Genomic DNA, 12,976 nt, shown 5'->3' with positions numbered 1-12,976 from the left:
CTTTCTTCTTCCTGCAGGCTAATACCATCACTTCCACCGTGTTCCGTTGGCCAAAACAAGTCACATGGCTAAACTCCAATCAAAGGGAGAGGAAATAGACTCTATTTCTTGAGGGGAGAAGCTGCAAAGTGACTTTGCCAAGGGCTGTGGATAGGGAGGTATGGATAGGAAGAGCTGTTTAGTCCATTCCCACCCCAGCTCCTAACTTCCCTAATTCTGCTAGCAGCCTAGGGATGTGCTGAGCTACCCTTGAAAGTGGCACTTATATTTCCTCAAGCCTTTGATGTATTCTATTAAATCATGACAAATATGATTCAGGCCATCATGTAGACATCTTACCTCCTCCCTCCCCAGATGAAGAATCCCACCTAAACACACACACACACACACACACACACACACACACACACACACACACGACATCTCCAGCTGTCTGGCTGGACACAACTCAACATATCCCAGAACGAAGTCATCAACCTTCCTAAACTTCAGTTTCAGTTGGTGGCATCACCAGCTACCTGCCCAAGCCAGAAATATCAAAATTACCCAAAACCCTTCGCTCTTCTCTAATCCCCACCCCCAATCCAGCCTATATCCAAGCTCTTCTAACTTCACCTCCAAAATATTTTTCTAACCTCCTTTCTAACACTGCTCACATTTGGAAACCCTTCAGCCTCTCAGCTGGGCACAGCAGCAGCCTCTTAGTTGTGTCCCCACCTCTAGTCTTGTCCCCTTCCTCCCACACCCTGCATTAAATCAGTAAGCCCATCCTTTATGCCGGAGAGACATGCATGTGAGACACACCCTGACAATATCACTTGATAAGAGGTAAAGACTTTTATGATGTTACTTGGACTTATAACCAAGAATGTCTTCATCGTGTCCTGGGAGCCACCTCTCCTATCCATGGGTGTCGTGCCCTCGGGCTGCTATACACATAGGATATGGTATCAGAGAAGGAATTAACATCAGCTTTGTTGTTAGCTGAGTCAGTGCTTGTGATCAGATCAGCAGCTCCTACTCCCTTGGAGGGAGGGATGGAAGTGGGCCTGGTGTTAGGGGAGAGGCTGCAGTGGCCTCCTTGCCTATTTTAGCCCTCCATCTGCCACTTACAGAAAAATAACCAAACTCTGTAGCCCTCTGTGCCAGTTACTTTTGCTACATAACAAACCACCCCAGGGAATTCCCTGGTGGTCCAGTGGTTAGGACTCGGTGCTTTCACTGCCATGGCCCGGGTTCAATCCCAGGTCAGGGAACTAACTGCAAGCCGGCCACGTGGCATGGCCAAAAAAAATTATAAATTAATTAATTAATAAAATAAAATAAAATAGATTACTAATCCGCAGATGGGAGAGGCCACGGCAGTGAGAGGCCCGCATAACGCAAGAAAAAAAACAAAAAAAAAAAAAAAAAAAAAAAAAAAAGGACCAAACCACCCCAAAGTTAGTGGTTCAAGGAATTAAAGGGAAGATAGCTTACCTCTACTCCATGACATCTGGGGCTCCAGCTTGGGGGGACTTAAAGTTTGGCAGTGACTTGATGACTCAGGTCTGAAATAACCTGAAGTCTTGTTCACTCACGCCTCTATGAGTTGATGCTGCTTCTTGGCTGGAACCTCAGCCGGCACTATGAGCTGGGACACTTTTATGTAGCCTCTCCACATGGCTGCTTGGGCTTCCTTACAGTATGACAGCTGGTTCCCAAGAGCGAGCAACCAAAGAAAGCTAAGTGGAAGGTGCATCCTTAACATAGCCTTGGAAGTAAGAAAGTATCACTTCCACCAATATAAGAACTCCTGATTTTCAGCTGGGCATATGGCCATCTGAAATAAAAACTACATTTCCCAGCCTCCCTTGCAGCTAGATGTGGCCAAGTGATTAAGTTCTGGCCAGTGAGATTCAAGTGGAAGAATTATGTGTAATTTTCAGGAAGTATCTTTCAAAGGAGAGGGCACTCTGATATTTGTTCTTTCCTTCTTGCTGGCTAGAATAAGGATATGATGGCTGGAGCTTAAGCAGGAGGAAGTCCAGTGCAAAGAATGGCAGAGAAACAAGATAGGAGTATAAGTCCTTGATATCAGGGGTAACTTAGCAATCCTAAATTACCTGACTGCAGATTTCTAGTATATGTTTATATTATTTAAGGTATTGTTATTTGGAATTTCTTTAACATAAATATCTTAGAGTGTAAAATTTGCAAGTTAACAGGGTAAACCATCTCTAATTAATCTTAATCCTATAAACTTGGCTTAGAGGTATATGCTTTAGCATTTGCACTTGCTGATGCTGCTTCTGTGGGAAAAGAAAAAACAAAACTCTCCATCTTCTGGATCTCCTTATCAAGCAACCCAGAGAGTTACCTGAAGGGGGTAGGGTGGGTTTTGGGGCCCTGAAGAAGTCACCTGATTTGCCCTGAGCTAGGCTGGGGACGGAACGACTGTGTCCTGAGCTGAAGCCCTGCCTTCCTGGGGCTTTGCCCAGGCTGCTCTAGAGATGTCGGCCTCTGCCCTGCAAACAGAGACTGTCACCTTGTGTGACGTGGCCTGGTGCAGAATACACACCGCCCAGTGGAAAGTCCTCCGAGGTGGCACCAGAAATCTGTCGACTTCAGCAACTTCTAAACCCAGGCCAGCCAGCTATCCCAAGTTCATTTCCGTCCCCTCCATAAATAAAGCTTCCGCCAGCTTCCCTCCTACATATAACCAACCACGGATTCAGGTCAATACCCCCATTTGCCTCTCAGGCCCCGGGAGAACGCACAGAAAGTGGAAAGTCATATGCCTGGATTCGACTTTCTCTTGGGCTTAGAATCCAAGTGACCCTCTTGTCTACTTTACGTGGCTTTTCTGGCCTTCTTATTCTTTTTCATTTTCAGAGGATAGTGAGGCTGTTGAGACCACGGATAATTCAACAAGGGATGTTAAAAGGCTCTAAGAACAGCAGGTGCTGCACTTATACTCTGTACCCACTTTCAACCAAACTGTGTGCATTTTCTGAGGCATTTCTTCTGGTCGAAGAACCGGGGACCAGTCTCACTTTTCCCCTTTGCGCCACCACCCACTATCCACGTTCACTCAACCCACAAAGAAATGTTTTAGGCGAACATAGTTCTAGGTTGACATTTGGGATCTGAGCCTCATTTCTTTTGGCTTTGAATTCCTTATTAACTCATCCACGAAACCCGGAAAAGCAGGTCCAGTTAAAGAAAGATGTGGCTTTGTTCTTCCTCTAAGCGTTGTTCTTCTTTCAAAGGAAATGAAAGGCAACCTCCATAAGGAAAATCAGAAAGATTCATGCAAAACAGGAATTTAACGCCACCAATATTTGGCATTGGATACCATCCTCGTCACTTGGATATTTCAATTGTCTGTTTGAACTGAAGCTGGTGTACATTTTGAGAAATATTTAAAGCTTTTGTTTTGTTTTGTTTCCTCTCTCTCAATGGGTTTAAACTTCTTAAGCACTAATGAGTCCAACTTGGGGAATCCAGTGTTTATGAAGTCCAAATGAGCATCCTTTATAACAGTAGCTCTAAGTAAAAATCTTTTTGATCTGTCAAAGCTGTTGGAAGGGAACTTAAAGGCATATTTTCATGCTTAAATTACTTGAAAGGGGAAGCATCTACAGCAGGAAAACAAATCCCCAAGTTAATAATTTTCCGACATTCCTCTTTGCTATCTCAGGCCTGGGTATTTGCATTGAGCTGTGCTAATACAGGAACCACTAGCTACACGTGACTCTTTACATTTAAATTAAATAAAATTTAAAATTCAGTTCCTCGGTTGCACTGGCCATATTGCGAGGCCTCAGGAGCCATAGGGGGCAAGTGGCTACCCTAGTGGACGGCACAGAGGTAGAATATTTCCATCACTGCAGAAAGTTCTATGGGTCAACACTGGTGTATAGACACTCCTCCCATAACCAATTTTTCCTCCCAATGATTTGGTGCTAATTGTATTCTTCTAGAACCTTCCATTCCAGATTAATTAAATCCCTTACCATGTAGGCTCTGGATCTTCATGCAATTTGGGCCACCTAAGGTGGCCGTGGAGGAATTTTACGTCATCCCACTGATAGATGGATCAAGGTGCGGCAAGTGTCGCTTCCCTGGCTGTCTAAATTTTAAGATCTACCTCCCAATAAAAAGTCTGTAAGTGAAAAAAAGGAGTGATACACACCAACATTTCAACTATGAATATCTCTGGAGGATAGTGTGGAAATCTTATTTTCTTCTTCATGCTCTTCTGTATTTTTCAATGTATGATTTCCATGTATCGCTTGTAAAATTAGAGAAAAACCGATAGCTCTGTTTTTAAAGGATGAAATAACCTATAAAATAATAAATCCATACTTTTTGAACAAATATATGAAGTCTTTTAACTCAAACAAGTGTTTTCCTTCAAAAGAATGACCTTGGATTGTTCTATGCTTATTCCAGCAATGGCTCTGCTATTAATATTATCTTTATAAATTCCTTTTCGAGGCAGCCTATAAATTACACATGAAAATCAATCTTATAGAGCTATACCTGCTTTAATAATGACATCATTAACAAGATAAATTACCACACTTATTCACTACACTGAGCTCTGAATTACTTTAGGCTGTTTGCAAAAAACTGAGTCCACCTTCAAAAAGGTTGAAGATTTGTCAGACTCCCAAATTTTTCACAAGAATAGAGAAAGGGTTTTAAACATTGTTCCAAAAAACGGTGGGTGCCAAACATCTGTTTCTTTTCTTTCTCTTACCCCTTCACCTCTTTACTGTCTGTGGAGAACATAACCTTGTAAGAAAATGTCAAAATATTCACAGGCCCCCTTTTCCAGAAATAACATTTCTCATTGTCTTCACTGGAAAGTTGTAATCTCTTCCCAATGGGTCAACAGCTCCAGGGAACCTTCTTTGTGTGCATCAAACTCGCATCCACCAAATGGAATACAAAATGAGCTGCTTAGGCGGGGGTTGAACAACAGACCTCAATCAGGGGCAGAGAATGCAAAGAAACAGAGATGTTTTCCTGTCTGGGCCCACACTCGCGCGCGCGCGCGCGCGCACACACACACACACACACACACACACACACACACACACACACACACACACACAAAGAGCGGGATACACAGGAGCAGCCTGAGAATATTAGCTTGGAAGGATCCCCAAGCTACTTGGGTCCCTGGATTGGAGGAAACGGATCTCTCCTATTTGTACCTCTTAGTTTGGGATCTACTGAATCATTTAATTTCTGTCCCAAAGGAGTATTTATCAGCAACTTTTGACCCTATCCAAGAGATTAAAAACATTCAGATTATCCCTTGTGCCAAAACCTTATCCACCTCCAGGAATTTTATAAAACATTCAAAAACCTACTGACAGAATACAAGATCTGGTAAGAAAGTCCTATTTTCTTTGCCCTGGATTTTTGTCTTATTTTGACCTATCTTGTATCTATTTTTAATTGAAAACCAATATAATGATACTATTAATATAGAAGAGCCACAATAATCTGATCACCCTATAGAAAACTAATTTTATTTGGGGACATTTTCTGTCACTCACTATGAAATAATAGTGTCCGTAACATTTTGTATTCATACTTTTTAAAACTATTCATACATTTTTCACTTGGCATGGCAAACATTTTCCCTTGTTTCCACATGGTCTTCAAAGTGACCTTATATGGTTCCATAATATTTCACCATGATGCTAGACCGTGCATTATGAAACTATTCTTCTCATGCACATGGGACATGCAGATGGTTTCCAAGTTTTTACTGTATAGATGATGCTGCATTGAACATACATATTTTTTTTCTGTTGCACAAATTGATTCTTTGTGGGTAATTTTTATAAAAGAACAATGAACTCTCAAAAGAGGGTCTAATTCTTGTTTATATGGTATAAGTTTGGCAAGTCTGTAAGTTCTGTGCAGCCGATTTATTGTTTATTTCCTTTATTTATGCATGAACTTGCAGATCTTTAAACATACTCCCTTTTATTAATTTGTCCCTGTATTACTACTAGTTTTTATTCTATTCATTTTATACTAACATTATTTAGTTGATAGTTTATGAATCCTTATCTTGATTTCATTACAAACTATAACTTTTAATAATAACCAGTTTTTATCTTGATAAATATTTTGCTTTATACATTACATTATTGAGTATTAATCCCTTTTCTTTTATATGAATTTGATTGAAAATCATTTGCCATTATATTCTGCCTTTCTGTTTGCTTTTTGTGTCTCATGTGAACAACCTGTTTCAAACCCTTTGCTTTTAATGAATGAATCTGGACTATTTACATTTATTGTTATAATGGTTTTGCTTTTCTTGTTGATTAATTGATTTTGTTTTCTCTTAGTTGGCTTCTTCAGTCTCACATTCTTAGAATGATTTTTACTTGTGAACTTTCTGTTTTCAATTATAAATAGTATGCTTAAATGGCAAATACCTGCATTTGAACATCACCCATAAGAAGCAGGCTCTTTTTTGTTCTCAGCTTTTCCCATTGTTGGTTTAGGATTTGGCTTTTTTTTGAGTCTAAGTCAGTTATGACTCATCCATCCACCTCTCGACTTCCAAAATGTTCTTGCTGTTCCCTCCTCCCCTCCTTGAAGGTTTAAGATTCTAAAAAACCAAAACCAACACCAAAACCAAAAAACTGCCTTTCTAGTAGTTTTAGTGAGGTTTTGGGAAGGAACAAAGTTAGATGTATATGTTCCATCGACCATCTTAACCCCAAAATGCTCCATCCCAGCTTACATTATTCTGTCTAAACTACTCTGGTCTTCATACATACTTTTCTAGCACAGCAAGAGTTTTAAAAATTCTTTTCCCCTTTCTTTAGTCCTTGGAGTTCTTGACAATGTCTTCTCCACTGATGTCTGACGAAATGGTACTTAGGTGGTAAATTTTGTGAAAGTCTGCTAGGGTAAGAATATCCTTCTAATGCAGTCACATTTGAATAATGCAAGGCAGACCACTTTCTTAGATATCATCACTTTCTTTGTTTTTTTTGTTTTTTCTTTAATGTTTTTGAAGATTGACTTCTGATTTGGTCATTGCAGCAGGAGGGTCCCCAGAAATATCCTGCTTTGGACATCTTTGAGAGAAATCTGTCTTTTCTACTTGGGAGGTTGAAGAACTTTCATCCTTTCTCCCGTTCTTATCTCTGTAAATTTCTTCCTGAATCTTTGTCTGTGCTTTTAGGCTCTTCCATTTTATCAGTTCTCTGCATCTTTGGTCTCATGTGTACTGTTTTCTGTAATGATCTGAATTTCTTTATTTTGGGAATTCTACCCTGGTCTGCTCCTTGCCCCGCTGTGATCATATCCTTGTTAATGCAGCAGTGGAAATTCTGTGCTCAGGGACTAGATTAAGTACGATACGTACAGCATTTAGAACAGTGCCTGGAACACAGTCAAAGATCCTGAAAGGATTATAATTCTTTCCTAAAACTGTTGGGTCTTCCCTCTGGAGGATCTCTGATTCATGGGTGGATTGACCTCTGGGCATTTTCTGGGTCCTTTCCCTTCTTTCTTTTCTTTTTTCTTTTACTAAAGAACCTTTTCATTAGGGCCAGCTTCCCCACTGCCCCCCCCTCCCCAAATAGTCAGATTTCCTTGTAATCAATATGCTGATCCCACAAGACCAGTTCCCCTAGGGCTTGAGTTGGATTCTTCCACATGCTAATTTGATGGAAGGTCATTGGAAGCTTTGGGATTGGGAGAGGGTTTGCTGAGGTGCTGAATAGCCAGATCCAGGTCAACCTGAGATCTGGAAAGCCAACCATGTGGGAAAACTGGAGATCCCCTCTCCTCTCTTCTTTAATGCTGTTGCTGTTAAAGGTTTGGAGCTTGAGACAGGTTTTAGCAGAGACAGGATTCCAAGCAGGATAATTCTGGATGTGAGGACGGAGAGGCAAGTCGGCTTGGCCATATTTCCCTCTTCCCTCTTCCCCTTACTGCCCCGAGCTTTGTCAGAGAGACCAGTCCCCAGAGCTGAGGTTGATACCCTTATCTTGTCACAACTTGATTCTCGCTTTTCCAACGTGAATCCCATGTCACAAATAGGGTTGACAACACCCATGCAACAGAACTGCAAGTGAGCATAATCTTGTGTCGCTGGGATGGGTAGGATTGTTCTGGCAGAGCACGTTATTGTGATGCTTCTGCTAATTTGCCTGACAGCTGGGTGAAAGCCAGGACTCCCAGGTGGAAGAACTGGGTTTGTGGGCGGTGTCTATTTTCATGTCATTTGCATACATTTCAACTGTGCACCTGTTACTCACTCAGTATCACTGCACCTATGTGCTAGGGGCTCCACACATGTTTCTGGAAAGAAGGGAAGGAGGTTTTTCTTTAATTTCTCTGTTGTCTTCTGTTCCTCAAAACACTTCAACATATTTTATCTCATTGGATTGTTGCAAGAGGAAGGAGAAAGGATGATTTGTCACCAGCCTTATTTTATGGATAAGGAAACCAAGGTAGAAGGGCTTGGTGATTTGTCCAGAGAAGCAAAATAACCAACACCAAAACCAACCAGGAGGGGCTTCCCTGGTGGCGCAGTGGTTGAGAATCCGCCTGCCGATGCAGGGGACACGGGTTCGCGGCCCGGTCTGGGAGGATCCCACGTGCCGCGGAGCGGCTGGGCCCGTGGGCCATGGCCGCTGGGCCTGCGCGTCCGGGGCTCCGCAGTGGGAGAGGCCACAGCAGTGAGAGGGCCGCGCACCGCACAAAAAAAAAAAAAAAAAAAAAAAAAAAAACCAACCAGGAAACTTGATGCCCCTTATTGCAAATTGAAAATGGGAGCCTCATCTATGCGGGGAAATGTTTATGTTTTTCGAATGTGCTTTCACCTGTTTATCTCAGCGGCCCTCTTGCTAATTCTGTGGAGGAGGGGGCAGGTGTTGTCACCCTGCTTTGTCTTGGAGGGAACTCCAGACCGCCATGTTGACCTGGGATACAGGTCTCAGCTGGGCTCAGAACCCTCGGCTGCCCTGCCATGTGTAACAGAAGCTTGCATAGCTCATTAGTCTTGGTGCCAAAACAAAGACCGAGGACTTTCTCCACCAGAACTGCTGGAGGAAAAACACCCTCCCCGTTGGCTGGGGCTCCGTGCCTGCCCTTAACTCTTCCGTGGCAGGAGGGTGAGGAGGGCTTTGACTTCAAGCCAGCACCATTTTCTTCCCTTGGTTTACCCAGCTCGTGTAGGAGAATCTTGGTTTCTTCTCTATCCTTTTACTTCCTGCCTCTATGGCATTGATTCTCAAAGTATGGTCCAGGGAACCCTCGAGGGAACTCTCTTCTGGGGTCCATGACGTCAATACCATTTTTGTAACAGTGCTAAGAGAATTGCCTGTGTTGCGCTCATTCTCTTATGAGTGTGCAGTGGAGCCTTCCAGAGGCTGCACAGCACATGCACGATGATCTAAGAAGGCTGTTACAATTCTGCTTTACTCCTTCCAACAGCCTATCTGTGTGGCAGGATTTTCTTCAAGTATTTCAACCAAAACAACGTATCGCAACAGATTAGATGCAGAAGCAGAGGTAAGAATCCAGCTTTCTTTGGATTCAAGAAATTTAGATTTTCTTTGGGTAGAAAGAAATGAAAGACATTAAAGAACTTTGCAGAATGTAAAACGATGCCACGCTTCTCACTGCAGTTTTTGTTTTGGAAAAACTTACTTGTTCTGAAAAAAAAAGTATTATTTGTGTCAACATGCAATAGATAGGTTATTGTTATTTTTACATGAATTAATACATAGGGTTTTTTTAAATTTCTCAATTTTAATTCTTAATACAGTGAGTATCAACAGACACAGTGCACGTAGACAACAAAAGCTCTTTGGGAATCCTCAGTACGTTTTAAGAATGTAAATAGGCCCTGTGTATTACTGCCCTAGGGCTTCCATAATGGATTGCCACAAACTTGGTGGCTGAAAACAACAGAAGTTTATCCTCTTACAGTCCTGGAAGCCAGAAGTCCAAAATCAGTATCTCTGGGCCCAAATCGAGGTGTCAGCAGGTCTTACTGCTGGCGAAGGCTCTAGTGGAGAATCCAGCTATGGTGGTCCCTGCTGTTCCTTGGCTTGTGGCCACATCACTTCGGGCTCCACCTCCATCTTTACAGGGCCTTCTCTTCTCTGTCTCAAATCTCCCCAGGCCTTTCTCTTATAAGAACAATTGTCACTGGATTTAGGGTCGACCTGGATAATCCAGCCTGATCTCATCCCAAGATCCTTAAATTAATTACATCTGCAGAGACCCTTTTTCCAAATAAGGTCGTATTCACAGGCTCCAGGGGTGTGGATGCTGACACACCTTTTGAGGGGCCGCTGTTCAACTCAGGACACCCTCATCTGATCCTCATCCTCTCCCACCCTCCATTTGTTTTTTTAAAAGACAGTCAGGAAGGGGCTTCCCTGGTGGCGCAGTGGTTGAGAGTCCGCCTGCCGATGCAGGGGACGTGAGTTCGTGCCCCAGTACAGGAAGATCCCACATGCCACGGAGCGGCTGGGCCCGTGAGCCATGGCCGCTGAGCCTGTGCGTCCGGAGCCTGTGCTCTACAACGGGAGAGGCCACAACAGTGAGAGGCCCGTGTACCGCAAAAAAAAAAAAAAAAAGAGTCAGGGATAAAGATCTCACATCCTTCATGGGATCAACAAGCAAGAATTCAGCTCCAGGCAAATTTACATTTTCCCCATGCGCCTGCAAAATATGTGTGATCCTTTAGCCGTCTACTGTAACTCCGGCTTCCTTAGAATTTGTCTGAAAATACTCTTTTTTTCTCCCCTCATTTCTGAAGCTGCAGTGGATGGTGAAGTGAGTGGAGAAACCCTACTATCTGTCTCACCCTCAGGAGCCTGCTTGGGCCACTTTGCCTCTAGGCAACATCTGACTTTCTCTTATTGAAGAAAAAAGAAAGCTGACCCAGAAGTTTCTCCAAATATCAAACTCTGTCCAAATGCAGTTAGAGTGGCTTAAGTAACGGAGGGTCAGAAACATATGGAATAGATTCCTTTTAAAATAAACATGGGTTTTAGGAATAGTGGATTGGAAGGAGACTCGGGGCAATGAGTTTTAGGCTCTTGCTAGGACCCAAAGTGTCAATCAGGATTAGAACTAAAAATCAGCGGACTCCTCTCCCAGTGTTCCATGGTGTAATTTATAGCACAGATTCTGGCATCAGCCTCCTTGGGTTCAAGTTCTAGTACTATTCTTTGCTAGCAGTGTGAGCGTGGGAATAGAACTGAACCTCTCCTCATTTATATTGTGGGGAAAGGAATTATTACCTCCCTTGTATCGCTCAGGATATGCTAGGTTATGCTGCAGTAGCAAATGACCCTAAAAATCTCAGTTGCTTATAACAAAGGATTATTTCTCGCTTTTACCCCGCGTCCTTCCTGGGAGGCAGAGAGTTTTGCTCCATTTCATCCTCAATTCAGGACCAGGCTGATGGAGCTTCAATCTGAAACATTACCAGCCTCCTGAAAGAGGGAACAGATTATGAGACAAAGCCCGTACTGTCTTTTAAGGCTTTCACCTGGAAGTGAAACACATCCCTGATAATCACATTTCATTGGCTGAAATGTGTCATATGGCCGCACCTAAGTTCAACAGCATGGGAATGTATTGTTCTTCCACGGTGGGGTGGGGTGAGGGTGTGGAGCGGGGCAATTGGAGCGGGGAGCAGCATGTATTACAATCATACACTTCTCCATTGACCTTACAAGCTGTGGCAGGGGGCACATGAGATAATAATGCATGCAGAGCCCTTAGTACTAGCACAGAATCAGTACTCACTGAATATTGTTACACTCAGATCATGACATTACCCCCAGGTCAGTTTGCCCTCCATCATTACCCAGTGCCCTAGCTGAGGGCTCACTCTGTGAGTTTTCTTTCTTCTGATAGTAAGATACAAGAGGAGAAGCGGGGGGAACATCCATTTGGTGAGCTGGGGGGCTTTCTATAGCTGGGGCAGTACAATGGAACTCTTGTCAGTTCTACTTTTGTGGTTGTTGCTTACAAATAATTAAGGGGGGAATTCCCTGGCCATCCAGTGGTTAGGACTTGGCGCTTTCACTGCCCAGGTTCGATCCCTGGTCGGGAAACTAAGAACCTGCAAGCATTAGGCATTGCCTAAACAAACAAACAAAGAAATAAATTAATAAGGAGCCTCCTGAATGAAGGTGAGGGGACGGGTATTTACCCCACACACACTTTTCCATACTGTGCATCGCTTTATTTATTTACTTAATTTTTTTTTTTTTTTTTTTTTTTTTTGCGATATGTGGGCCTCTCACTGTCGTGGCCTTTCCCGTTGCCGGACGCGCAGGCTCAGCGGCCATGGCTCACGGGCCCAGCCGCTCCGCGGCACGTGGGATCCTCCCGGACCGGGGCACGAACCCGTGTCCCCTGCATCGGCAGGCGGACTCTCAACCACTGCGCCACCAGGGAGGCCCTACTTACTTAATTTTTAACGTCTTTATTGGAGTATAATTGCTTTACAGTGGTGCATTAGTTTCTGCTTTATAACAAAGTGAATCAGCCACATATATCCCCGTATCGCCTCCCTCCCGCGTCTCCCTTCCGCCCTCCCGCGTCTCCCTTCCGCCCTCCCGCGTCTCCCTCCCGCCCTCCCGCGTCTCCCTTCCGCCCTCCCGCGTCTCCCTTCCGCCCTCCCATGTGCATCTCTTTAAAAAGCAGACTCTCCTTATTTCTTTGAGACCCAACCTCTCACCCAGTATCAAGCGCACAGTAGATGCCTGATCAGGGTTTGTGGGATGAATGAATAAATGGATGAATGAATGAATGAGTTAGTCCTAGGAGTGTGCTGGTAAAATTTAGTTGAACAACTGACTCTATTGAAAAAAAAAGAAAAGCTTTGGTTTGTAGCATTTACCAATTTCCATGGTGTAAATGCTCTCACCATGTGACTGATCTTAAGGTACCCATGAGATGTCACCGCATG

At 43.4% G+C, this 12,976-nt stretch overlaps 1 non-coding gene across 1 annotated transcript; it reads left to right on the top strand.

The window, feature by feature from the left end:
• The first annotated feature begins 1,184 nt into the window (after positions 1-1,184).
• Positions 1,185-1,256, top strand: TRNAE-UUC (transfer RNA glutamic acid (anticodon UUC)). The gene has a single exon. It is a non-coding gene; the product is annotated as a tRNA-Glu (tRNA).
• Positions 1,257-12,976: the final 11,720 nt, after the last annotated feature.

This window comes from Lipotes vexillifer, unplaced genomic scaffold (genome assembly GCF_000442215.2).
Source record: "Lipotes vexillifer unplaced genomic scaffold, Lipotes_vexillifer_v1.1 scaffold21, whole genome shotgun sequence".
Lineage (NCBI taxonomy): Eukaryota > Metazoa > Chordata > Mammalia > Artiodactyla > Lipotidae > Lipotes > Lipotes vexillifer.
The sequence above is the reverse complement of the archived record's forward strand: the minus strand, read 5'-3'. Positions and strand labels throughout refer to the sequence as shown.